The sequence below is a fragment of the Thunnus thynnus genome, chromosome 24 (genome assembly GCF_963924715.1).
Source record: "Thunnus thynnus chromosome 24, fThuThy2.1, whole genome shotgun sequence".
Classification (NCBI taxonomy): domain Eukaryota; kingdom Metazoa; phylum Chordata; class Actinopteri; order Scombriformes; family Scombridae; genus Thunnus; species Thunnus thynnus.
The window spans coordinates 16,017,699-16,044,641 of record NC_089540.1 but is presented as its reverse complement, the minus strand read 5'-3'; the positions used below and the strand labels follow the sequence as shown (position 1 = coordinate 16,044,641).

Genomic DNA, 26,943 nt, shown 5'->3' with positions numbered 1-26,943 from the left:
ACCCTGAAACATCCTTTTATGCAGATTCATCAAACATCTGGAGAGAATCTCTTGGTATTGGTTGTGGTTGTGGATGTTTGCATGAGGATAGAAACTTCCTGTCTCTTAGCATGAAAATACATCATCAGGACTAATATTGTTGGTAGAATCACACTTTTGAAAGAACTTGAATATGTATGATGCACAACTAGATTAACATTATCAGTCAAATTTACAGAAATATTAATATACCACACCTAAAGAAATATAAAGAATGTAAATTCAAGTCAAAGATTTGATTTATATCAGATCAAAATAAACAAATAAAATATTTTGTGACTTCTTACACCTTCCGCGCTTGAATGTAAAATAAATGGCGATGATGAACACAACCATAATCACTCCAAATATTGCTGATACGATGATCATCCATGTCAGATCCTCTACAAAAAATGAAAGAATAAATAATTAAAACAACAAATTGTTTAGAAGGACACTGTATTGTATTCTAATGTTGTTAGCTGATCCCATCTTTGATAATGCACTCTGAGCTTTAACCACTAAGACAACAAGTCGACCCTGAAACATCCTTTTATGCAGATTCATGAAACATCTGGAGAGAATCTCTTGGTATTGGTTGTGGTTGTGGATGTTTGCATGAGGATAGAAACTTCCTGTCTCTTAGCATGAAAATACACATCAGGACTAATATTGTTGGTAGAATCACACTCTTGAAATAACTTGAATATGTATGATGCACAACTAGATTAACATTATCAGTCACATTTACAGAAATATTAATATACCACACCTAAAGAAATATAAAGAATGTAAATTCAAGTCAAAGATTTGATTTATATCAAACCACCAAAATACAGTATATTTAATGCATCAAAATAATACAATATTTTGTGACTTCTTACTTGTTATGGCTCTGTACATTAAAATGATGATCACGAGCAAATCCAAAATATAAGGCACCATGTAGATGATCATATCCATCAGACCCCCTACAAGAAATGAAAGAATAAATAATTAAAACTACAAATGGTTTACAAGGACACTGTATTGTATTCTAATGTTGTTAGCTGATCCCATCTTTGATAATGCACTCTGAGGTGACCCAATACAGAAAAATAATAAACTCAAAGCTCGTCATTTAGTCATTTAATGCTGTTAGAACATGTTTTGTAACTCCTATGAGGGCATTGAGTACATTGTTATGTTAAGTAAAAACAGTAAGATGCATTAATAGTGCATAATAGTAGTGATGTTGTAGTTATTTGTTATGAGCTTTAACCTCTAAGACAACAAGTCGACCCTGAAACATCCTTTTATGCAGATTCATCAAACATCTGGAGAGAATCTCTTGGTGTTGGTTGTGGTTGTGGATGTTTGCATGAGGATAGAAACTTCCTGTCTCTTAGCATGAAAATACATCATCAGGACTAATATTGTTGGTAGAATCACACTCTTGAAAGAACTTGAATATGTATGATGCACAACTAGATTAACATTATCAGTTAAATTTACAGAAATATTAATATACCACACCTAAAGAAATATAAAGAATGTAAATTCAAGTCAAAGATTTGATTTATATCAAACCACAAAAATACAGTATATTTAATGCATCAAAATAAATACAATATTTGTGACTTCTTACCATTTATGGCTTTGCATATTAAATTGATGATCATATCCAGAAATTGTACTGCCACGAAGATGGTTAAGAACATAATAATGTCTTCATCAACTGAAAGAATAATTAAAACAACAAATGGTTTACAAGGACACTGTATTGTATTCTAATGTCGTTAGCTGATCCCATCTTTGATAATGCACTCTGAGGTGACCCAATACAGAAAAATAATAAACTCAAAGCTCATCATTTAGTCATTTAATGCCTGTTAGAACATGTTTTGTAACTCCTATGAGGACATTGAGTACATTGTCATGTTTAGTAAAAACAGTAAGATGCATTAATAGTGCATAATAGTAGTGATGTTGCAGTTATTTGTTATGAGCTTTAACCACTAAGACAACAAGTCGACCCTGAAACATCCTTTTATGCAGATTCATCAAACATCTGGAGAGAATCTCTTGGTGTTGGTTGTGGTTGTGGATGTTTGCATGAGGATAGGAACTTGAATATGTATGATGCACAACTAGATTAACATTATCAGTCACATTTACAGAAATATTAATAAACCACACCTAAAGAAATATAAAGAATGTAAATTCAAGTCAAAGATTTGATTTATATCAGACCAAAATAAATAAATAAAATTTTTTTGACTTCTTACCGTTTCTACCTTCATACTGTGCATCGAACATGGGGGTGATGCTGAACACAACTACAATACATACTAATATGTAGATGAACATCCATTTCAGAACCCCTACAAAAAATGAAAGAATAACTAATTAAAACAACAAATGGTTTACAAGGACACTGTATTGTATTCTAATGTCGTTAGCTGATCCCATCTTTGATAATGCACTCTGAGGTGACCCAATACAGAAAAATAATAAACTCAAAGCTCGTCATTTAGTCATTTAATGCTGTTAGAACATGTTTTGTAATTTTGTGAGGACACTGAATACACTGTAGGGCTGCTCAATTATGGCAAAAATCATAATCACGATTATTTAACACAATTACTCCTTGACTCTCATTTTTACCGATTGCCGATGCCGATATATGCACATATTTTTTTCCACCTGGCTGAGGAGACTATTATACATGCAATCATAGATTGCACTAATGATCAAGAAAGACAATATATGAAGGAAGAGCTTAGGAAGACTGGAGTTCAGGAGCTCAGCATTAAAACTTTAATGAACCTGCCAAGTGGGTGGAGCAGTAGCTTTCTTCGAGTTTATTAGACAGACAGGATTAATGTAGGATTTAATCTTTGATCCACAGTCTGAAGCAGAGGGTGGCGGTAATGACCCTAATAGCTGGTTGCCAACCGCTGTTATAAACCAAAAAGAAGAAGAAAACGTTTTTTCAAACAGAGTGGTACATCCTGCCAGCCGAGGGGTTTCCTATATTTGCAGCCAAACACCGCAGCACCAACATGGACTATCACATCCTGATGGTACCGGTGTTTTATCTGCAGGCTCCACTTCAGTCATGTCGGGCAGATGAGTGAAGTGGGGCCTGCGGAGGAAACACCGGTTAGCCCCGGTTTCACTACAGGCAGATTCACTCGCTACAGTGGGCGAGGAAATAAAACCAATGAATCAATAAGTACAAACACTGTTGATTTCTTCCCGTGGAGCCCACATGCAGACTATTTTGGTTCAGTAAATTTCAGCTGTCAGTTAACCTGATGAAGCAGGTTAGACGGCCGTCAAAGGCATTTAGGGAGGAGCGAAAGCGCACCTCTGTAAAGGAAAGAGGTTTGCTAGATTTGCAACACAAGACAAAACAAGAGCGTCATTACGAAATGACATTAATAAACAATAATCGTTTTATCTCGATTATCTTGTTTTCATAATCGTTGGAAACCAAAATCATAATCGAAAAAAAATTTGATTAGTCGCACAGCCCTAGTACACTGACATGTTTAGTAAAAACAGTGAGATGCGTTAATAGTGCATAATAGTAGTGATGTTGCAGTTATTTGTTATGAGCTTTAACCACTAAGACAACAAGTCGACCCTGAAACATCCTTTTATGCAGATTCATCAAACATCTGGAGAGAATCTCTTGGTGTTGGTTGTGGTTGTGGATGTTTGCATGAGGATAGAAACTTCCTGTCTCTTAACATGAAAATACATCATCAGGACTAATATTGTTGGTAGAATCACACTCTTGAAAGAACTTGAATATGTATGATGCACAACTAGATTAACATTATCAGTCAAATTTACAGAAATATTAATATACCACACCTAAAGAAATATAAAGAATGTAAATTCAAGTCAAAGATTTGATTTATAGCAGACCACAAAAATACAATATATTTAGTGGATCAAAATAAATACAATATTTTGTGACTTCTTACCTTGTATCCATTCGTGACTGAAGTTGATGATGCCTTGGCGTCTGAAAGTGATGAAGATGATGCACACAACCAGAAATAGTATTGCCATGGAGATGAGCTGATTCCCTACAAAAAATTAATCAATAAATAATTAAAACAACAAATGGTTTACAAAGACACTGTAAATAACCCAATTTATGTTTTAGCTCTAAAGAAAAGATAGCCCTGTTGAACATCATTTCTGTTGCCTTTATTACATATTTTTCCTGTTTTAAGTTTATGTTGCCTTATTCCCTGTTTTGATTCGAAGAGCTTTTATTTTGAAAACGGCACGCTGGTACTTGCCCAGTTCCTGCTGCGTGCAACAGTAAAGATAAACAATAAGATGAAAGAACTAAGAGGGAAAGATGCAATGTTTTAGCACCCCCTGAAGAGGCACAAGGTTAGTATTCGGTGCAATATTAATGCGTGGTTCATATCTTAAAGTAATTTATGTAACATTTTATTACTGCTTGTTTAACTAATTAATGCAAGCTAGTGTTAAGCTATGGTAAGGTGGCTAATATATTTTTTGTTTTGTGTTTTGTACCCAGCTATTATTATTTTTGGGATTGTCATTAAACCTAAAATCATCAGTTCAAGTGTCAGACCATCTTTCGGTGGAGTATGCTACAGACACTGTATTTCAATGTCATTAGCTGGCATGATCCCATCTTTGATAATGCACTCTGAGGTGACCCAATACAGAAAAATAATAAACTCAAAGCTCGTCATTTAGTCATTTAATGCTGTTAGAACATGTTTTGTAACTCCTATGAGGACATTGAGTACATTGTCATGTTTAGTAAAAACAGTAAGATGCATTAATACATTAAATGTGTTACAGCAGATATTTGTTGGCGTGATAACTCACTTATAAAGGGGTTGAAGACTTCTTCACTGCTGTTGATGCTGACTGGGTTTTTCAACACACAGCTGAACCACGGCTCCTTTTCCATCTAGAAATTAGGAGAAAAACATTATTAGCTGAAACCTCATAAACCAAACATACAGATCTTTTGAGGAGCTCACTTTGTCTTTTTACAGTATGTCCAGATTACCAACAATAACATCAGAGACAACACAGTGATGTGGCTACTTAGTCATTTAGTCATCAGCTTTTCACTATATATGCTGTAATACACTATTTAGCACGTCTGCAAGACTGAATTATCCAGTATAAATTATAGTATACTAGTATGATTTGGTAGAATACTAAAACCTTATTTGGGCAATTTCTAACATCTTTTTGTATTTTTTTCTGTATCACAAATAGATAAAAGTAATTAACAGAGAAACCTGTCAAGTTTTCTAATATCACATTTTTATCACATGCAAGACTGTATGGGAAACAAAAGAGATACAAAAACACTGTAATTGCCACATCTGGTGTATAGTACATACATAGTCGTAAATCATTTAATTTATTAATATCTAATTGTACAATAAACACAGGAATTAAATTAATTTACAATTGAATTAATTAATTAATTACTATTGCCATGACAGATATTAAAAAGTTTTGAATGAGTTTTAAAAATGTCTGAACACTGAAGGTTTAAACTTGTGATGAAATGTTTTTGAATGTTTTGTGAAACTATGGAGCTCATATAAAATATTAGATTATCTCAACAGTTGCCTGTTAATTGGATAAAAATAAAAATGTCCAACCTTGTATCCAAATGCAGCTCTTGTTGTCACTTTTTATGACTTTACAGAGACAAGTCTGGCCCTTTCCATGATCTGAAATCTTTATTTTCTGCAGGTTTGTTCATGTTGCTGTTCAGTTTATTTAATTATATATTGTTTATTTACCAGAGACAATGCACAACACATTTAATATACCAGATATAGTTAAAGCTAATTTCAGAAATATTCTAAACTATCTAAATATCCTAAACTGCACAGCCTGGATTCTGTCTCAGCTGGTCACCAACTGATGCCTGAATATGTGAATCAATTTAAAAACTAGATTCTGGTTTATTCTTGCAACATGATTCATCTGTTACTGATGAGACACACAAACATCATTATCCTGTGTTTACCATTGTTATTCTGTGCTGCTTGGTTGAAGCCCACGTCATGTCACCTGATGTCCAGTTATAGGTGACTGGTTCAGCGCCTGTGGTGTTGCCATTACAGGTGAGGACACAGTAGGTAATCTCACACCATAAGGAGAGGGTGGGTTTAGAGACAGGAGCTGATAGAAAATGAAACAAAAAGACATTTCCTTTGAATTTAGCACCATTTTGATGAACTAAGACAAACTTCATACACAATTCCTCCACTTACAGATAACCAGGAGTTCAGTCTCGCTGACTTTGTTGTTGATCTCTACTGTGTAGTTGCCGCTGTCGTCTGGAGTCAGTCCTGTGATCGTCAGCGCTCCAGTTGAAGTGTTCAGTGAACCACGATCTGCAAAAAATGCACAGGTTTAGCTTCTAAACAGAGATTTTTAGTCATTGGTCACTTAAGAGTGGGCAGCTGGAGAAATATGCACTTTAAAAAACTAAAAATGTTTGTAGAACAGCTGATTTTCATACAAAAAATCTCTAGTTTTGATTCCCCACAGAAAAAGCAAGTGAATCCCTTTTTTATAACCCTAATTCCATTCATTTATCCATTAATAATTATGTAATTAACGTATTTAATTGGGTTTTACAGGGATAATGAATGAATAAATATTTGGATTGCAACATATTCAGATATTTGGGGATAATTTGCACAATTTAAGGGCTTTTTTTTTACCAAAACACATGAAAGTGAACCTTATTTAACAGTATACCTTTAAAGGGCCTCAATACTTTACTGTGACAGCCCCAGAGCCTGTTGCCTCTGTTGCCTTTGGTCCTGTGGTTTGTGTCTGTGTTTGCGGGTCCTTGGATGGGTGGAGCCGATGTCATTCGAGTACGAACTGGGAACACCTGGCCAGTGCCCCAGAAAGCATTTAAACCCGCCTGCCCTGATTCCAGTCTCTCTCTGATCCCTTCTCCACTCACCACGCTGTGGTTGTTTTTTGCGTTGCCTTTTTTTACACTGACAACACGCCCCTCACATTATACAACACATCCACACACTTTCAACCACCACTGATACTGACTTCCACACCCCATTGCAATTATTGTTATTTACTTTAATAAACTTCAGTTTATTATTGCTGAGTTTGGGTGTGCGTCTCCCTCCTTTGTTGTGGCCTGCGAGCCGGTCAAAGGTGAAAATTCAGGGTCAGTATTAATTGTATTTGTCAAATTTAATGGGTAATACTCCTTAAAAAACTCAATTCATGCATATCATGTTCTATTATAATATAATCCATTAATTTAGCCAACATCTGGGATAAACCTATTAAATACTGTAAAAGAATTCCCTAAAATATAATTAATTTACCACAGAAAATATTAAGAACCCTAATTTAAACCAAAATCTCAACCTAAATTTGTTAAAATCTTCAAACTAATGAGTAAAATCATTGATCTCTGGCTACCAAACAGCTTGATTCAGATTAAAGTGGTACCTTTGAAGTGTCGGTAGGAGATAGTCTCGCCTCCATACCACTCCATGGCAATATGAGGTCCATCTTTCCACTTTATACTGGTGATGTGATTCACTACAGAGTCTGATGTGAGAACAGCTTCGTCACCTATTTTCCCATAGAGTGGTTCTTCTGCAAAATAAAATAAATACAATTGAATGCAAATTTCTATGTTTAATCACTGAAATGTATTTTTTCTTTAATCAAGTGTGTCCTGCTCTAGTTTTAGTAAAAGTAAAAAGTAAAGTACAAAGTACAATATTTTCCTCTAAAATGTAGTGGGGCATAAAGTAGAAATACTCAAAATAACAAGCACTAAAACTTTATTTAAAGCCCTTGTTTATAATTTATAGCAATATTTAATATTTAACACACTATGATGTTGTTTTTTTAGCAAATATAAGTGTTTGTTCAAATATACATTTCTGTTGTCACAGTTCATGTAAATGTGTACATGTAGTAAACAGAAACTAGACTCTATCTAACCTGAGGGTGTCGTCACAAAATGAAAATTGAAACCAAAAAATATAACACAAACAATGCACAGAAATATAACATGGTATTATAATTTTCTCAACATGTCAATTAAAAAATTATAACAGTTAAAACAGTTTAAATTATTCTAAACTTACTGTTGGCTGCCACTGCGGCCCATAATAGAAAGTAAAGCAGCAACATCTTCTTGTTCTCAGTTGGGCTTCAATAGAAGTAAGACACATAAATTCACGGTGATTCTGTTGATATTTAAAAACATATAAAAACATTTTTTTTAAAGTATATATAGATTTATAAATGTATTCAGAAAGTTAAAAAGTAGGAAAGGCTTCTGTTGACAGCTGTAGCTGAGAGTGAAGGAGGAAGTAAAAGCAGCAGAACAACAAGAAGTGGTTCACATACATGACGAACTTCTGACTGAGCAGCTGTCATTTTATTTATATTTCATTAAATGTTTCAGTCACTCTGTAAGTTAGTGTCATAAAGAGAGACGATCAGTTTCCTTAAGACAGAACTGTTGATTTACTGTTGCCTCTAAAACACAAACATGAAGAAAGAGTGAAACAAAAGAAATAAATCAATAAAAACATTTCCTTCTGCTATTTTGATATGGAGGGTTTTAAGGGCCAAAACTAAATATATAAATAATTTTAAAACTAAATTCTTAAATATATGAATAAATATATAACTATGATAGATAGACAGATGTGTCATCTTCATCCATCAGCAGTCAGGGGGTCGGACTCTGCCCTGTGATTGGTGGTTGAACTTGAATCTGCTGCTTTTGCCTAATTCAAGATGGCAGCACGTGGTGCAGATTTAAATTAAATCTTGTGTGTCACAATAGTAGATATGTCGGCTGTAGCTGAACAGATGGAGGCAAATTACAGTTCCTGTGCTTTATTACATCAGATTGATGGCTTCACTGAATGAATTGGAATGATATTGACCCGACTGACACAGAAATGAATGAAGCTGTATTCAGGATCTCAGATCCTGCTGGTCTGTAATACTGTTCATTCACCAATCAGAGTCTTTAACCCGCCCCCTGACTTTTGATGGATGAAGTTGACACATTTGTTTAGCTGCAGCAAGTTACGCTATGGATAAATAAAAGTATATATAAATGATGAAATTAGATTATAAATAGATAAATAAAAGTGTGAATAAACTAATAAATTAATTAATATAGTGAATAAAGAAATAAATAAACATAAATTCAACTTATATTTAATGTCTCATTTAATTTGTGATTCATTTATTTATGGTGACAATTACTATGAAATAATAATGTATTTATTCATTTATTAAGCATTTATTACATAATTATATTTATTCATTTACTTAAGCATTATATTATTTATGTATTTATATATTTAGTTTCAGCCCTTAAAACCCTCAAAACATGTCAACCAGACACAACACACACATCTTAAAAAAGAAACAATGGAAGAATTACTTTTAATTAAATTAATACATAATAATTTTTTTTTTTAAATGAAGTAGCTGGTGTTTAGTCCAGTGGTTCCCAACCTGTAGGATTCAGACCCCCCAAAGGGTCAGAAAGGAAAGAAAAGAGAAAAACTAAATGTTCTGCTGCTGTGTTTATTTGTTTTTTCTAGCTTCATATTTGCTTTTCAGTGAAATATTGTATAATTTTACCTCTCTGGACCCACTAGCAATTCTATAAATGAAACCATCTGAAAAGTAAAGAGGTCCCAACTAGATGCTGCTTTTTGGTCACAGTGGTCACAAGCCAAACAGGTTGAGGAGCACTGGTTTGATCTTTAATACTGCATTGGATTTTATAAATATGATTTTTTCAAAATGTAAAATCACAATCTGTAAACTAACTACAATAAACAAACCAATCAATCAAATAAATGGACTGGAGTAAAATGTAGTGGAGCATAAAGTAGCATAAATGACGGAGTCATTTTGTGCAAAACTGCATTTAAAAGTTGATGTGAAGCTTATATGAGTCTTCATCAGTCTGAGTTAGTCATATCAAGTGGACAAAAAGACAAAAAGAGGAACTTTGGCACTGAAAAGACTGTAACATTGAAAGATATCTACTTGATTTGACTCATTTGGACGCTGAAGCTTCATATTAGCTTCAGATAAACTTTTAAATACATTTTTGCACAGAAGGAGGACTGTGGATTTTGTCCTCCATCACTTCCATTGTAAGTGCATTATGAAGGGATCTTCTAATAGTCAGTATGAACAGGAGGATCTGTTTCAATCTGTGATTTTGACTAAATGTTTTTTATCTCTCTAATATTTGACGACGTGAAAACACGGTAATAAATTAACAGGTTAAATCTCCCCCTCTGTCTCCACATGAGTCCTGTAGTATAAATATAAACAGGTCTGTATTCACCTGTAGACACATGAAGTCAAAGCTGTTCTCCAGCGGCTGTCCGGCCGAGCGGAGCCGTATTTAGGGTCTCAGACAGCGGGGAGAGCAGCGGCTCATCTCCGCCTCCTCCACAGGCTGATTCAGGCAGGAAAACCTGAAAATTGGTGGGACACAGTAATAAAAACACTGTGCTGAACTACTGACGATCAACTCATTTCAACTGTTACACCACACACACAAACTCAACTACAAAATGGCGGAAAATATTACCGCCGTTAGTTTAGATCCAAACGACACTTTTAACAACCAAACGGCAGATTTCTTCTGTTTATAGAGGAGCTAATTTAACAGTAGTTAACACTAACAACATGAACAAAGAGCCATTAAAGTGTAAAACACTGGAAACTGTCGGTTACATTACCTTAAGATGGAGAAAAGAATCTGCGTCACGATGTCAGACAAAGTAAAAGTAAAAGTAAATGTCACCAGGAAATAGGAGGGAATAGAGGAGGTGTTACAGATAAATGATTAATTGTGGGTACATCCGTTGGTATTTCCCTTTATTTGTCATGGCCTAAGAGCCGGGTCATGACACTATATTCTGTCACATTTAGTGACCCGCAGCAGGTGTTACACTATAGTCTGTTATGGCAAGTCTTACTAGTAGAAATTGTATTTCAAGATACCGACAACGTTGATTGTACAAGTCAAAAATAAATTTAAGATACATTTAACAGCTAGACTGGATATGCATCGTAGATATCTAATTCAATTCTTCCTAGTCAAAATGAACCTTTCAGATATTCACAATGACATTTTTCCGGGGACAAATTACATCACTTTTGCCATTCATGTGTAGGCTATTAGGCTCTCAACTTCAGATATCCACAATTACATTTTTGATATCTAGAATGAACATTCTGGATATCTGCAACAGAATTCTAACTAGCTTTCAAGTTTCATCAGAAGTCAGTAATAACATAATCAAGCACATAAAGTTTAATTTGAAAAGTTGTTTGAAAACACGCACACAACCATTTACTGCATAGAAACGGTACAATTAGCTGATAATTAGCCTGATCAGCCACCGTTAGTAATCAATACATCAATACAAACACACATTATTAGACTGTAAATCATTAATCAAACCAATAACTAACAGCGGTCACATCAGACAACCTTATTATACTTTATTACTACTACGACACATGTAGGCATTCACCAATCTAGAGAACCCCACACAGAAATGACACCTCCTTAGGGCAACTTAATACTAATTTCACTCTTCATCACCTCGGCATCAGTCAGGCTGACCATCCTGTGCTTCCCCTCCAGCTGGGACCACTTGGCCTCAGTGAGACTGTGGGACTGTGCCTCATGAAGAGGGAATACAGCTCTTGGCTCTCAGTGGTGACACCGAACCATAAGCTGTCCCCACTCCTGAGATAAAGAAATATAATCAGCTTTATTTTAATTAACATTATTTTCATATATTCTTCATGTCGTAAAGAGTTTTCATGATGTTATCATTGTGTATAACACCTATCATGGGGGGGGGGGGGGGGTGTTATCACACATAACATGATATTCAACACAGGGGGCAAGTGGTGAGATGGCATTAATATAGTCTGTTGTATCTCTGTGATATGTGCAAAACGGGACAAATAAATGGTTTGTGGGTAAGATAAAGATAAAATTCTAACCATAGTCGTCCCTACAGCTGGCTGGTGGCTACAGCCTGATGATGAGAAAATCGCAGTTCAAATCCATTCACTATAAGCCTGTTTTACCAATGTTTTGTGATTGTTTTATGGCACATAGATAATAGTCCAAAATTGTGTTTAAAAAAAAGCATAGTTTTTAGTTAAATAAGATCAAATTTTCTTGGGGGAAGAAACCCCCGAACCAAAACTCCTGTGGACCTTTGACCTGGTTATTTTATTTGACCACTGCAGGTCCAAATGTTTAATTATTAATAGCATCATAAAACAACAACAATCATATCAGCAAAATGACGCAGAACAAGAAGAAATGCTGCCAGTTTTCTATTGAACACCTTAACTATGGATACATATCCTTCTGCTTTTTCCCAGTAGCCTCAGACTTTTTTTCCTTGGTAGGCTGCTATTGTTTTCCGTTGGAACAATTAATAAGGCATCTAGATAGTGAATGGGGAGGCACTGGCCTGCATTGGTAAACAGAAGCTAGACTATCTATTTAACCAGAGGATGTGGTCACAAAATTAAAATTGAAATTGAAATATAACACAAAACATGCACAGAAATATACCATGATATTAAAATTTTCTCAAGATGTCAGTTAAAAACATTTAAAATTATCCAAAACTTCATGGCGCTGACTCTCACTGTGATCCAGAACAGAAAGTAAAACAGCCACATTTTCCTTGTTCTCAGTTTGGCTTAAATAGAAGTAAGACACATAAGTTCACAATGATTCTGTTGATATTTAAAAATATATCAAGTATATAGAGATTAAAAATGTATTCAGAGAGTGAAAAAGTTGGAAAGGTTGCCGCTGACAGCTGAAGCTGAGAGTGAAGGGTGAAGTGAGGGCAAGGTCCATGGATGTTTTTATTAAGAGCTCTTATATTACATCCATGGCAAGATCAAGGAAACTATAAATGTTTTATAGTGTCCTTGGGCAAGGTCGAATCTAGGTCTAGATGGTTACCTTAGATTTGCAAATGTCTCGCGAGATTTGTACGTGTTGTTTCTTCATTGTGTGTGTTGTACAAAATAATTATGTTTTATGATATGACAACGCTGTGGTTAACTTCTGGTTAGGTTCAGGCACAAAATACACTTGGTTAGGGACAGTAAAAAAAATCACGATTCGGGATCACTCTCGCGAGATCTTTCGCAAATCCAGGGTTACCGTCTAGACACCTGATGAGCCGCCGTCATTTCATATTTTATTACTGTATGTTTTAGTCACTCTGTAACTGTCATAAAGGGAGAAGCTTGATTTCCTTAAGACAGCGGTGCTTCGATTTACTGGTGCCTTTAAAATAAAAACATTCAGAAATTTGAGCGGAGCAGAAGAAAAAATAAATAAATAAAAAACTTCCTTCTGCATGTGGTTGCCTGGCAACTGGTCCCAGCCGATAAACCGTCTGGCACATAACTCCCATGGATGTATTATAAGAGGTCTTATAATACATCATACACTGATAATTCCTCATAAAATGGCAAATTGCCGTTTTATACTGTTTTTTCTTTCTTCAACAGATTAAACAAACAACATATATCATGTTAGTGAGTGAGCTTTAGAGGTGTTTAGTAAGTGGACTTTTGTTTTCTTTTTGTTGATAATTGGGCAGAACCAGGCTTTAAGTATTTATGCCAAGCTAATTAACTAACTGGCTCCTTGAGGTGGCTTCATATTCACCAAACATATTTAACAGTTATATCAACACCCCAAGATAAAGTTTAAAAGACAGGCTCACATTTCATGTCTGTCTTAAGACAACAGTCAGGAGCCCAAATGAACACTGAAACATGTTTTTCTTGCTGTAATCATTCCTCATGTTCATACTGACCATTAGAAGATCCCTTCATAATCCACTTACAGTGTAAGTGATGGTGGACAAAACTATAGATTTTCAGACTTCAAACTACTTGAGTGGTATTAATGTGAAGGAGTAGAATTACAACCATCAGAGAGAGGAAAACAGTGGAACTTTGCTACTACAATTCACCAAAACCCTGCAAACAATGACGTCTACTTGTTTGCTTAAGAGGCAGCAACTTTAACCAAACCAAACAAACTTATCACTATACCTCCAAAGACTTTTAGTACAAGCTCCCATTTGTCGGAGCCCGGCTCTAGACTGTAGCAATAAAATGGGAGGTCACATGGGTATTCAATAGTACGAAAGTAAATTTATTTAGCACAAAGTACTCAAAACAAACAAAAAATAACAATAGGCAGGGTCAGTCTGTAAAATCAGTCATGCAGGGAGTGGATGAATGAGTTTATGCTGTGTGGGTGGTGAAACAAAAGAAAATGAACTAAAAAGTAACACAGGAGTATGTGGGGGAGAGAAGAGACGGTCTGAACTGGCAGCTTCTCTGACTTTTATATGGGGCACACGGGGCCCAGGTGTGTCCCATCCTGCTAATCAGTTTGCTCAGGAACCTGCTCCTGCAAACAAAGAACACAGCAGCAACAAGGAGCACAAAGCAGAGGGTCCGTCACAAGTGGCTGTCTGATGCTTCTCATCTAATTCTTGGCAGGAAAGTGAATAAGTGTATTTCCTAAAATGTCAAACTATAATAGTTAATATGATACAGATGTAACAGTTAAGTAAAAATTTGCATAGAAAGCACGGCAGACTTTTTGGACATGGACTTCTGAGCAGGATCTTAAATATCATGCAAATAATATAAAGAGTGTAAACAATTAAAATACATTGTTCATATAATAAAACTAGAATTTAAATATTCCTCTGACCTCAGAACTCCCTGTTTCCATCATCAAACTTCTGTAGAAAGCCAGTAATCATCTGACCCTCATACATTAGATATATGTATTTAATTTGGCTCTGGTAAAGGTTAGATGATTCTTGTTACTTTAGGTTTTCTTTAGGACTTCACTTGGAAGTATGAAAAACACAGTAAGTATAAAGGGAGTTGGGTCTATAGAGAAACTGCCTTTTCAAGTAAGGATTGATCAAGGAATAAATTATATCTAATAAAATTATTTGGTTGTAACACACACCATGACAAGAGTTTCCATTTGAAAACTATTTTGCTGCTTTCGGGTTGTATTTCTCTAAAATAAATTAATTACATCTTTACTATGAAGCGGACCGTGCAGTCGTAATGCCACCAAATGCTCACGTTGGTGTTGATATTATAAATTCAAAGACATCACAAAATACAGCAAGTTTCTTCTTTTCTTTTTTGGCTGGATCGGCCACGGACCGTGAGTGACTGAGTGAGTGATGAAGTTACACCATTGGTTGACGAGCCCAATGTTTGGGTTTCCTCATTGGCTGTTGCTCTTTCACACTGAATCAACATGAGATGATGTAAGCAGAGGACAGCATTGCAATGCACCTCTGACGCTCTCAGCTCTGGTGTTAAATGCAGTGAAGTCGGCTAAACTCCTGTTTAAACAGACGAATATCAGCGTCTCTGCGTCTCCCCCTCTACCATCCTGTGTGATTGACTCTCCAGCTGGCAGCGCTGGCAGCACTTAATGCAGAGGGAAAAACAAGACATATCCGCAGATAGAAACAGATGAAAGAGTAAGAGGAGTTAACAGATAATTAGAATAGTTATAAGAATTAAAATCAGTTCTTTTTCAAATCAAACATCGTAAAATATAAGTGGAAAGTAGGCCTATTGTTCTTTTAACTGCATTTATAACCTTTTTTTTGACTCAAATGTAGCTTAACCGTGTCATGTAATATGCTGCTACAAAACACTTTAACAACAAATATTACTGGGACAATTACAGAAAATTGCAGATGACATTTAATATCCAGGAAGTCGGATCATAGACAGTTATGAACGGGGCCTCACACCTCACATGCATCGGAGGGAGCGCCAGCTGTCGTATCACTACTGGAGGTCTGTTGAGATGGCACTGAATTTTCAGAATTATCGGACACTTTGTGAATGGGTAAAATATTATTTACTGTGTGCAGTTTGTGGCGCTGGAGATGACATATTAGAAATGTGTATATGTGAAATATTAATGCAGCAATACATTTACCAGAATATAATCGATATAAATTTTCATGAAAATTGGACATTGCATGTAGGAGATAACTATCACTTCCTGTGGCTCTAAAGAACACCCACTAATTATATGTCATGTTGCTGTATATCATGTGTAGACCACACCATGTAAATTTCATGTAAATCGGAGGATGTTTGTCACATAAGGCCTACTTCCTGTTGTCAGTAGGTGGCGCTATGACTATGACTCAATATTGACATGTAGATGTGTTCAGGCTTGGACTCCTATCAAGCATGAGAAATTTGGGGCGGATTGGACAATGTAAAGTTGAGTTACAACAACTTCCTGTTTAATGCTCCAAACATGTTTTGGGCCAAATTGATTAGCACGCCACGCCAATGGTGATCAATGAAAACCAAAAAGCTTCGCAATTTAGCATTGCAAAGGTCTTTAGATGTAACCTACCAAAATTGAAGGCGTTTTGACTCAAAATGGCTGACTTCCTGTTGGGCTTAGGGTATGGCTCCAAGAGGTTCTTCGAAAGTTTGGACATGATACATGTGCCTTCCAAATTTGGTACATCTAGGTGAAACCTATATGTGGGGGATTCAACATTTCATGGGGGGCGCTATCGAGCCATTTTGCAACACCCATGTCCAAGACCCATAAAACATATAAATGTTCACAATTCTGATGCATGTGGAAAGTTTCAAAAATTGTGGTTAATTTGGACAAAAAACAATAATTCCTTGCATTACAACAGGGCCTTCACACTACTCAGTGCTCAGGTCTTAATAAATAATGGTGTGATGGAAAATCAAAGCTCTGAAAGACTGTCCATCAGTCAGGTGAATCCAAAAAAGTTAAAAGAAAATTAACAAATATGTAATCATTGAATAAGGAATAAAAAAAGTCCTCAGCCAATATGCTGTATATGGAGACACTGAAGACTGTCATAAGTCTCTCACTGCAAAGTAAAGTCAGTGACTGTCAGTAAGCTGTGTCTCACTCTTTGACCTTCCTGTTTTTCTAACAACAGTGTGACATTTTATCTCAGCAGCTGCAGACGGACAGAAAGAAACTAAATGAGATTTGAAAAGTGAGCGTGGGAGTAAACTCTTGTCTCTCTCATGTTGTTCTGATTGTAAGGTTGACTGAGTCTGACATTTTCAACATTTTAAACATTACAGTTTTCTGAAGAGACCTTCAGTTTCACCTTGTCACTACTAAACATTTTTTCCTTTAATTTTTAAATGTTAAATCTCTGTTGAGCTGTTCTGGAGTTCTGGTAAAAAAAAAGTTGTGTATTCATGTACCACTTCTTCAGGTGATATTTTAAAATTACACAAGTTAAAGCTACTGAACAGTATAATATTCAATTAGTCAATATTGTACTAACTAATGCAGGTTGTAGGAGGACAACAGCTTGTTCTTTAATACTCCTACAAGACTAATCTGGACATAGTTAAAGTAAACTGTCAACTGTGTATTTTCATTTTTAATCAGTTGGTAGGTGCACAAAAAATATTTTTGATCTATAATCACTGTTGTAAATTTCAACTGAATTCACACTGGAAACCTCACTTGGTGTTGTGAAGTGCAGCCTCACAGAGCTGCTTAACTGTAGACTCTAACCAGCCTTCCTTCTTGAATTAATGATCAATTTCTTATAATTTAATGTTAGTTTTGATATCTGTATTACATTCATGACATTTTTTTTTATCTCATCTCATTCATTACACTTACATAAAAAGGATTTTTTTTTCTTTTTTGTCAGAAGCTGAATTGTGTTTTTTGCTTTCCAGCACATGCAAACACATCCATGTATTACTCAAGCATGGTTTATTGAAATGACCCTGTGACTGTAATAGGAGAAGTAAGATGAGTGGATGCAAAATCCTGGCAGTCTGAAAATTGAAAAGAAAAATTTGTACTTATTAAGATTATACAAATCAAAGATACAATAAGTCTTCACTTAGTGGAAAATGACAGAGTGAAGAAATCTACAAACAAATACAGTAATAATGTTTATAAAGATTATTGCTTTGCTTCTCCTGTTTCTCTAGATTTCTTCTTTGTGTCTGAGTCTCTCAGAGCTTTGCAGGGCGTGTTGTCAAGTTTGACTTCCTGTTTGACTAAACCACAGAGGAAATTAGAGCTTGTTTGAGAAGAACTAGTCCTACAAGCATCACTGGTAAGTACGTGACAAAACATGCATGTTGGAATTCTGATATGCTTGCATTGTTACATATCCAGTTTTCAGAGTGATGCGCCACAGCTTCTCTCCACCAACCATAAAACCAACATAGAGTTCTGAAAGTCCATGTCTAAAATATAATGCAAGTCTAACTTGTGTTGTTTACATTTTCTTTATTATTTTGGTTTGTTTTGTCTTGTGTTTTGAAGTTCGTCATTTTAGGGATTTCATATTGAAAAGCTGCAAATGTGGAGGGTACCCTCTTGATTTTATCTAAATCAGGCTACTGAACCTTCATTTTAGTCTAAGTTGAATTTAACAACGCATTTTTTCATAAAACAGGAACTGAGTAATAGACTCCCATCATTTACATTTAAGTCTGACAGTATTTCAGGGCAAATATGAACAGGAGGAACAATTAGAGACCAACAACTATTTCAATGTACATACGGGCCTCGTGAGTTTTCTGTTAAGAATTATTGTCACACCAGCTGTTTGATGTGATGAAATTGGACCAAGGTAAGAAAATATTGTAGGTAAGAAAAATAGTATTTCTTCCACATCTGTTAAATATTTCTTACTCTTATCTTTAAGTTTCACTTTTGAAGGTGGTTTTCACTTTTAAAGTCAAAGGAGTTCATCATTTCCTATAAAAGGTTTGTATAAATATACAATCATACTTTTAAATGTATGAATAATCCAACATTTTTAAGTCCAATTTAAATAGACTATAATGATATAATGCCTTATAAACAACAGAGAATTTGTTTTTGAATGCAAAATATAGTCTGCACATTGTTTTACCAGTCTTATTCTTTTAATTACTGTGGACAGAAGAACCTTGATTTCTCTCAAAAAAAGACACTGATTGAAAGTAAAGATTTAAAATCCTATCATATCCTGTTATTGTCTGTATTTTTAATCTGACCTGATTTAAATTGTGACTTGAGAGCGGAGGACAGCATTGCAATGCACCTCTGATGCTCTCAGCTCTGGTGTTAAATGCAGTGAAGTCGGCTAAATTCCTGGTTAAACAGACGAATATCAGCGTCTCTGCGTCTCCTCCTCTACCATCCTGTGTGATTGACTCTCCAGCTGGCAGCACTTAATGCAGAGGGAAAAACAAGACATATCCGCAGATAGAAACAGATGAAAGAGTAAGATGAGTTAACAGATAATTAGAATAGTTATAAGAATTAAAATCAGTTCTTTTTCAAATCAAACATCTTAAAATATAAGTGGAAAGTATTGTTCTTTTAAATGCATTTATAACCTTTTTTTTGACTCAAATGTAGCTTCACCATGTCATGTAATATGCTGCTACAGAACACTTTAACAACAAATATTAGGCTACTGAACTACAGAAAACTGCAGATGAACATTTAATATCCAGGAAGTCAGATCATAGACAGTTATGAATGGGGCCTCACACCTCACGTGCATCGGAGGGAGCGCCAGCTGTCGTATCACTACTGGAGGTCCGTTGAGATGGCGCTGAATTTTCAGAATTATCGGACACTTTGTGAATGGGTAAAATATTATTTACTGTGTGCAGTTTGTGGCGCTGGAGATGACTTATTAGAAATTGTGTATACTACATAAGTGAAATATTAATGCAGCAATACATTTACCAGAATATAATCGATATGCATTTTCATGAAAATTGGACATTGCATGTAGAAGATAACTATCCCTTCCTGTGGCTCTAAAGAACACCCATTAATTATGTCATGTTGCTGTATATCATGTGTAGACCACACCATGTAAATTTCATGTAAATTGGACAATGTTTGTCACATAAGGCCTACTTCCTGTTGTCAGTAGGTGGCGCTATGACTATGACTCAATATTGACATGTAGATGTGTTCAGACTTGGACTCCTATCAAGCATGAGAAATTTGTGGCGGATTGGACAATGTGAAGTTGAGTTACAACAACTGTCAGACTCGGGGAAGCAGGAGTGGACCCAAACGCAGAGGCAAAAACCAGAACTTAAAGAAACTGAACTAACAAGGAGATGAGGTGCAGGTGGGGAGATGGGTGGAGAACTCGAGAGGGGAATGAACATACAGGGAGCTGATTGGCTGAGGACACACAGGGAGCGGGGCAGGGCTGACAGGCTAACACAGGGCAGGTGTGGGGAAGACAGCAGGGCAGGGCTAACGAGTCCAAATGCAGGGCAGGTGTGGAGGAGCACATGAACACACAAGGGAAACAGAACAAAAACCCAGAAAACAAACTCAATGCCATCTACATTAACCCATCCAAAACCAACCACAAACACAAACCCAAGCACACAACCCAACAAACTAATGATGCAGTCCTCTAAAACCCACCACCCAAATCATACAAGAAAACCCTTATGAACCGAGGGACTAAACAGACATGCAAAACCAGGAGACCCCACAGAACACAACATAAGACCAAAAAACACCCAAAGTCCAGGCAAGATGTGACAGAACCCCCCCCTTAAGGGACGGATCCCAGACGTCCCACAAACGCCACCAAGGGACACAGGATGGACAGCCGACGCAAGACAGGGGGAGGAGGAGGCCAAAACTGACAGTCCATAGGCCATGAAAGAGCAGGTAGTTAGGGAAGTGGCGCAGGGGTAGGTAGCCAGAATGCAGGGAGCAAAGGAGGTCATGCTCAGGAAGGGCCAGGACATGGGGAACCAGGAAGATGGTGCACAGGCAGATGGCCAGGACACTGGGAGCCAGGGAGATGGCACTCAGGTGGAAAGTCTGAGGCCAGACAGGGGCAGAGCATAAGAGTCCAGGTGGACGGCCAGGGGGCTGGACAGAGGCAGAGCCATAAAGTTCAGGGGGACGGCCTGGAGGCAAGACAGACAGGTGAAGTCGCTCGGGAGGGCGACCGGGGCGCAGAACAGATAGCAGAAGATGCTCTGGAGGGCGGCCGGATGTGTAGAGCTTCTCTGGTGGTTGGGCTGCAGGCTGGCAGCAAAGGCAGAAACCCTCTGGAAGTTGGACTGCAGGCCAGAGGCAATGGCGAAACCCTTCAGGAGGCCGGCGACGAAGGCAGGACCCTTCAGGAGGCCGGGCTGCGGGCCGACGGGGGAGGCGGAGGCTGGGCCCCTCTGGAGGCCGGGCTGTGGGCCGGCGGGGAAGGCGGAGCCGCTGAAGAGGAGGATGCTGCAGCAGACTCGGGGGCCGACGCCGCTGAAGAGGAGGATGCTGCAGCAGACTTGGGGGGCGACGCCGCTGGGGATGCTGCAGACTCTGGGGGCGACGCCGCTGGGGATGCTGCAGACTCTGGCTGCGACGCCGCTGGGGATGCTGCGGGCCGGCGGGGAAGGCGGAGGGGGGGTGGAGCCACTGAAGAGGAGGATGCTGCAGCAGACTTGGGGGGCGACGCCGCTGAAGAGGAGGATGCTGCAGCAGACTTGGGGGGGCGACGCCGCTGAAGAGGAGGATGCTGCAGCAGACTCAGGGGGCGACGCCGCTGGGGATGCTGCAGACTCTGGCGGCTACGCCACTGGGGATGCTGCGGGCCGGCGGGGAAGGCGGAGGGGGGGTGGAGCCACTGAAGAGGAGGATGGTTCCTGTTTAATGCTCCAAACATGTTTTGGGCCAAATTGATTAGCACGCCACGCCAATGGCGTTCAATGAAAACCAAAAAGCTTCACAATTTAGCATCACAAAGGTCTTTAGATGTAACCTACCAAAATTGAAGGCGTTTTGACTCAAAATGGCTGACTTCCTGTTGGGCTTAGGGTATGGCTCCAAGAGGTTCTTCGAAAGTTTGGACATGATACATGTGCCTTCCAAATTTGGTACATCTAGGTGAAACCTATATGTGGGGGATTCAACATTTCATGGGGGGCGCTATCGAGCCATTTTGCAACACCCATGTCCAAGACCCATAAAACATATAAATGTTCACAATTCTGATGCATGTGGAAAGTTTCAAAAATTGTGGTTAATTTGGACAAAAAACAATAATTCCTTGCATTACAACAGGGCCTTCACACTACTCAGTGCTCAGGTCTTAATAAATAATGATGTGATGGAAAATCAAAGCTCTGAAAGACTGTCCATCAGTCAGGTGAATCCAAAAAAGTTAAAAGAAAATTAACAAATATGTAATCATTGAATAAGGAATAAAAAAAGTCCTCAGCCAATATGCTGTATATGGAGACACTGAAGTCTCTCACTGCAAAGTAAAGTCAGTGACTGTCAGTAAGCTGTTTCTCACTCTTTGACCTTCCTGTTTTTCTAACAACAGTGTGACATTTTATCTCAGCAGCTGCAGACGGACAGAAAGAGAAACTAAATGAGATTTGAAAAGTGAGCGTGGGAGTAAACTCTTGTCTCTCTCATGTTGTTCTGTTTGTAAGGTTGACTGAGTCTGACATTTTCAACATTTTAAACATTACAGTTTTCTGAAGAGACCTTCAGTTTCACCTTGTCACTACTAAACATTTTTTCCTTTAATTTTTAAATGTTAAATCTCTGTTGAGCTGTTCTGGAGTTCTGGTAAAAAAAAGTTGTGTATTCATGTACCACTTATTCAGGTGATATTTTAAAATTACACAAGTTAAAGCTACTGAACAGTATAATATTCAATTAGTCAATACTGTACTAACTAATGCAGGTTGTAGGAGGACAACAGCTTGTTCTTTAATACTCCTACAAGACTAATCTGGACATAGTTAAAGTAAACTGTCAACTGTGTATTTTCATTTTTAATCAGTTGGTAGGTGCACAAAAAATATTTTTGATCTATAATCACTGTTGTAAATTTCAACTGAATTCACACTGGAAACCTCACTTGGTGTTGTGAAGTGCAGCCTCACAGAGCTGCTTAACTGTAGACTCTAACCAGCCTTCCTTCTTGAATTAATGATCAGTTTCTTATAATTTAATATTAGTTTTGATATCTGTATTACATTCATGACATTATTTTTAATCTCATCTCATTCATTGCACTTACATAAAAAGGATTTTTTTTTCTTTTTGTCAGAAGCTGAATTGTGTTTTTTGCTTTCCAGCACATGCAAACACATCCATGTATTACTCAAGAAAGATTTGTACTTATTAAGATTATACAAATCAAAGATACAATAAGTCTTCACTTAGTGGAAAATGACAGAGTGAAGAAATCTACAAACAAATACAGTAATAATGTTTATAAAGATTATTGCTTTGCTTCTTCTGTTTCTCTAGATTTCTTCTTTGTGTCTGAGTCTCTCAGAGCTTTGCAGGGCGTGTTGTCAAGTTTGACTTCCTGTTTGACTAAACCACAGAGGAAATTAGAGCTTGTTTGAGAAGAACTAGTCCTGCAAGCATCACTGGTAAGTACGTGACAATACATACATGTTGGAATTCTGATATGCTTGCATTATTACATATCCAGTTTTCAGAGTGATGCGCCACAGCTTCTCTCCACCAACCACAAAATATACAGTTTTGAAAGTCCATGTCTAAAATATACTGGAAGTCTCACTTGTGTTGTTTACATTTTCTTTATTATTTTGGTTTGTTTTGTCTTGTGTTTTGAAGATCGTCATTTTAGGGATTTCATATTGAAAAGCTGCAAATGTGGAGGGTACCCTCTTGATTTTTATCTAACTCAGGCTATTGAACCTTCATTTTAGTCTAAGTTGAATTTAACAATGCATTTTTTCATAAAACAGGAACTGAGTAATTGACTCCCATCATTTACATTTAAGTCTGACAGTATTTCAGGGCAAATATGAACAGGAGGAACAATTAGAGACCAACAACTATTTCAATGTACATACGAGCCTCGTGAGTTTTCTGTTAAAGAATTATTGTCACACCAGCTGTTTGATGTGATGAAATTGGACCATTTTAACTACGAATTTTGAGTTGCTACAAAGTGAAATGTGACGATGGGAAAAAAATAAGGTTAATCCCCAAAGTTGGAAATGTGAGATTTTCACTCAACAACAACAACAATAAGAGTCTAATCTTCACTTTGAGCAGCTACAACCTTTAAACACTGCTTTCATGTTAACACATCAGTAATTTCACACAACTATTATTTAAAATAACTTATGACATTTAGATTAATTTTAACAGTCTTTTCTCCATGGTTTAAAGTTTATTATTAACAAATGCAGTGAAATATTGAATTAAGGTTTATGTTTTATTGTGTCATTTACATACTGTAGGTAAGAAAAATAGTATTTCTTCCACATCTGTTAAATATTTCTTACTTATCTTTAAGTTTCACTTTTAAGGTGGTTTTCACTTTTAAAGTCAAAGGAGTTCATCATTCCCTATAAAAGCTTTGTATAAATATACAATCATACTTTTAAATGTATGGAAAATCCAACAGTCCAATTTAAATAGACTATAATGATATAATGCCTTATAAACAACAGAGAATTTGTTTTTGAATGCAAAATATAGTCTGCACATTGTTTTACCAGTCTGATTCTTTTAATTACTGTGGACAGAAGAGCCTTGATTTCTCTCAAAAAAAAAAAGACACTGATTGAAAGTAAAGATTTAAAATCCTATCATATCCTGTTATTGTCTGTATTTTTAATCTGACCTGATTTAAATTGTGACTTGAGAGCGGAGGACAGCATTGCAATGCACCTCTGACGCTCTCAGCTCTGGTGTTAAATGCAGTGAAGTCGGCTAAACTCCTGTTTAAACAGAAGAATATCAGCGTCTCTGCGTCTCCTCCTCTACCATCCTGTGTGATTGACTCTCCAGCTGGCAGCGCTGTCAACAGCCGGCAGGAGAGACACTCCGCGGTGCGTTTGGCTTTTATAACTGAATTAATACCAGGACGCAAGCTTTTTATTTCTCTGATGTTTTTACATCACAAACAATGAACAACAGCATTAACAGCATGTCTTGCAGGTAAAATATGACACTCATGTAGCTGTTATATCAGTTTATTGTGAGGCAGCTGCTCTGCAGGTGCGCTTGATTAGATAACTGTGGTAACCGGGCAGAGATAAGCCTCCTGAATTTGCACCCGAAATGCTGCAGTCTCCATGATTATTGACCAGGAAAGAGGCAGAAAAAAGGCACATAGAGGCATGAGGGAGAACGCACAGTTCAAGCACCCAAATAACAATCACTCTGACTAAACACTCAATACAGAGGGAAAAACAAGACACATCCGCAGATAGAAACAGATGAAAGAGTAAGAGGAGTTAACAGATAATTAGAATAGTTATAATTAGAATTAAAATCAGCTCTTTTTTAAATCAAACATCTTAAAATATAAGTGGAAAGTAGGCCTATTGTTCTTTTAACTGCATTTATAACCTTTTTTTGACTCAAATGTAGCTTAACCATGTCATGTGATATGCTACTACAGAACACTTTAACAACAAATATCACTGGGACAACTACAGAAAATTGCAGATGAACATTTAATATCCAGGAAGTCAGATCATAGACAGCGATGAACGGGGCCTCACACCTCACGTGCATCGGAGGGAGCGCCAGCTGTCGTATCACTACTGGAGGTCCGTTGAGATGGCTCTGAATTTTCAGAATTATCGGACACTTTGTGAATGGGTAAAATATTATTTACTTTGTGCAGTTTGTGGCGCTGGAGATAACATATTACAAATATATTGTGTATAAGTGAAATATTAATGCAGCAATGCATTTAGCAGAATATAATCGATATGCATTTTCATGAAAATTGGACATTGCAAGTAGGAGATAACTATCACTTCCTGTGGCTCTAAAGAACACCTACTAATTATATGTCATGTTGCTGTATATTGTTGGGCCTCCACATACAGTCAGACAAAGGGGCCTACATGGAAACCCTGAGGCCTGGCCACGAGGCCGCCTTTGTTCCCTTGAAACAAAGGATCAGCACCAAAAGGCTGACCACTGACTCCATCCCCCAGTGTGCACCACTTCGCACCTAGGTGCTAAGTAGGAAACGGCCCAGCACAGTCTCTGATTGGCAGAGACGCACCAACGTTACGGGGAGTCATGGCAACGGAGCCGTGACGTCATTCCCCTTTAAAACACGGAGCGGGACAGAATCTCGTCCTCTTTCAGGTACTCTTGCTTAGGAGAAGGTCCGCCTTTTCGATCAGCTGGATCGCCAACGAAAGGGACTCGTACACGTGTGCTATTTCCCCTTTTTCTTTTGGAGTATCTCCCCTCGCTGGACGAGACGAGACCTCGACCCGTGTTCACCCGAACACCGTAACGTACCGGATCCGCGAGAGACTGCTGTTGCAACCCAGCGCTCTCACCCAATACCTGCAGAAGGGAGAAAGGATTTTCTCCACGGAGACGCGGATAACTTCTACGCCCCGCCGTCTACCGACTAAGTCGACTACCCTGCGTTCTTCGCTGCCCCACCGAGGAACCAGCGCCGTCATTCCCGGGAAACCAGGACGGTTCTGCCAGCATCACGCACCGGAGGACCCGCTGCTGGATTTCACTGACGGACTTTTCCCACACACATCGGTTCGCTCCGGAGAGCGACACAAGTAAGAGGTTGTCTGGGCAGAGATAGTAGTAGAGTTGTGTGTTTGTGAACTTAGTGTTTGAACTGTTTTGTGTGTTTAACGGACCGCCGAGTCCTGTTTGCTGCTGTACTCCGAGGAGTGTATGTTCTAAGTTGCTGCCTGTTTAGTTTGTGTTCACCACGCTAA

General features: G+C 37.5%; 1 protein-coding gene and 1 long non-coding RNA gene across 4 annotated transcripts in view; both read right to left on the bottom strand.

The window, feature by feature from the left end:
* The window catches only part of LOC137177247 (V-set and immunoglobulin domain-containing protein 1-like), a 142,730-nt gene that overhangs the window by 33,259 nt on the left and 82,528 nt on the right, over positions 1-26,943 (bottom strand). The gene's annotated exons all lie outside the window — the stretch shown is intronic.
* Positions 330-4,960, bottom strand: LOC137177437 (uncharacterized). Of its 2 annotated transcripts, none has more exons than XR_010926128.1 (3): positions 4,888-4,960; positions 3,996-4,100; positions 330-422 (listed from the first exon to the last, which is right to left on the bottom strand). It is a non-coding gene; the product is annotated as an uncharacterized lncRNA (long non-coding RNA). The 2 variants fall into 2 exon arrangements; XR_010926127.1 differs by lacking the exon at positions 330-422 and adding an exon at positions 2,294-2,381.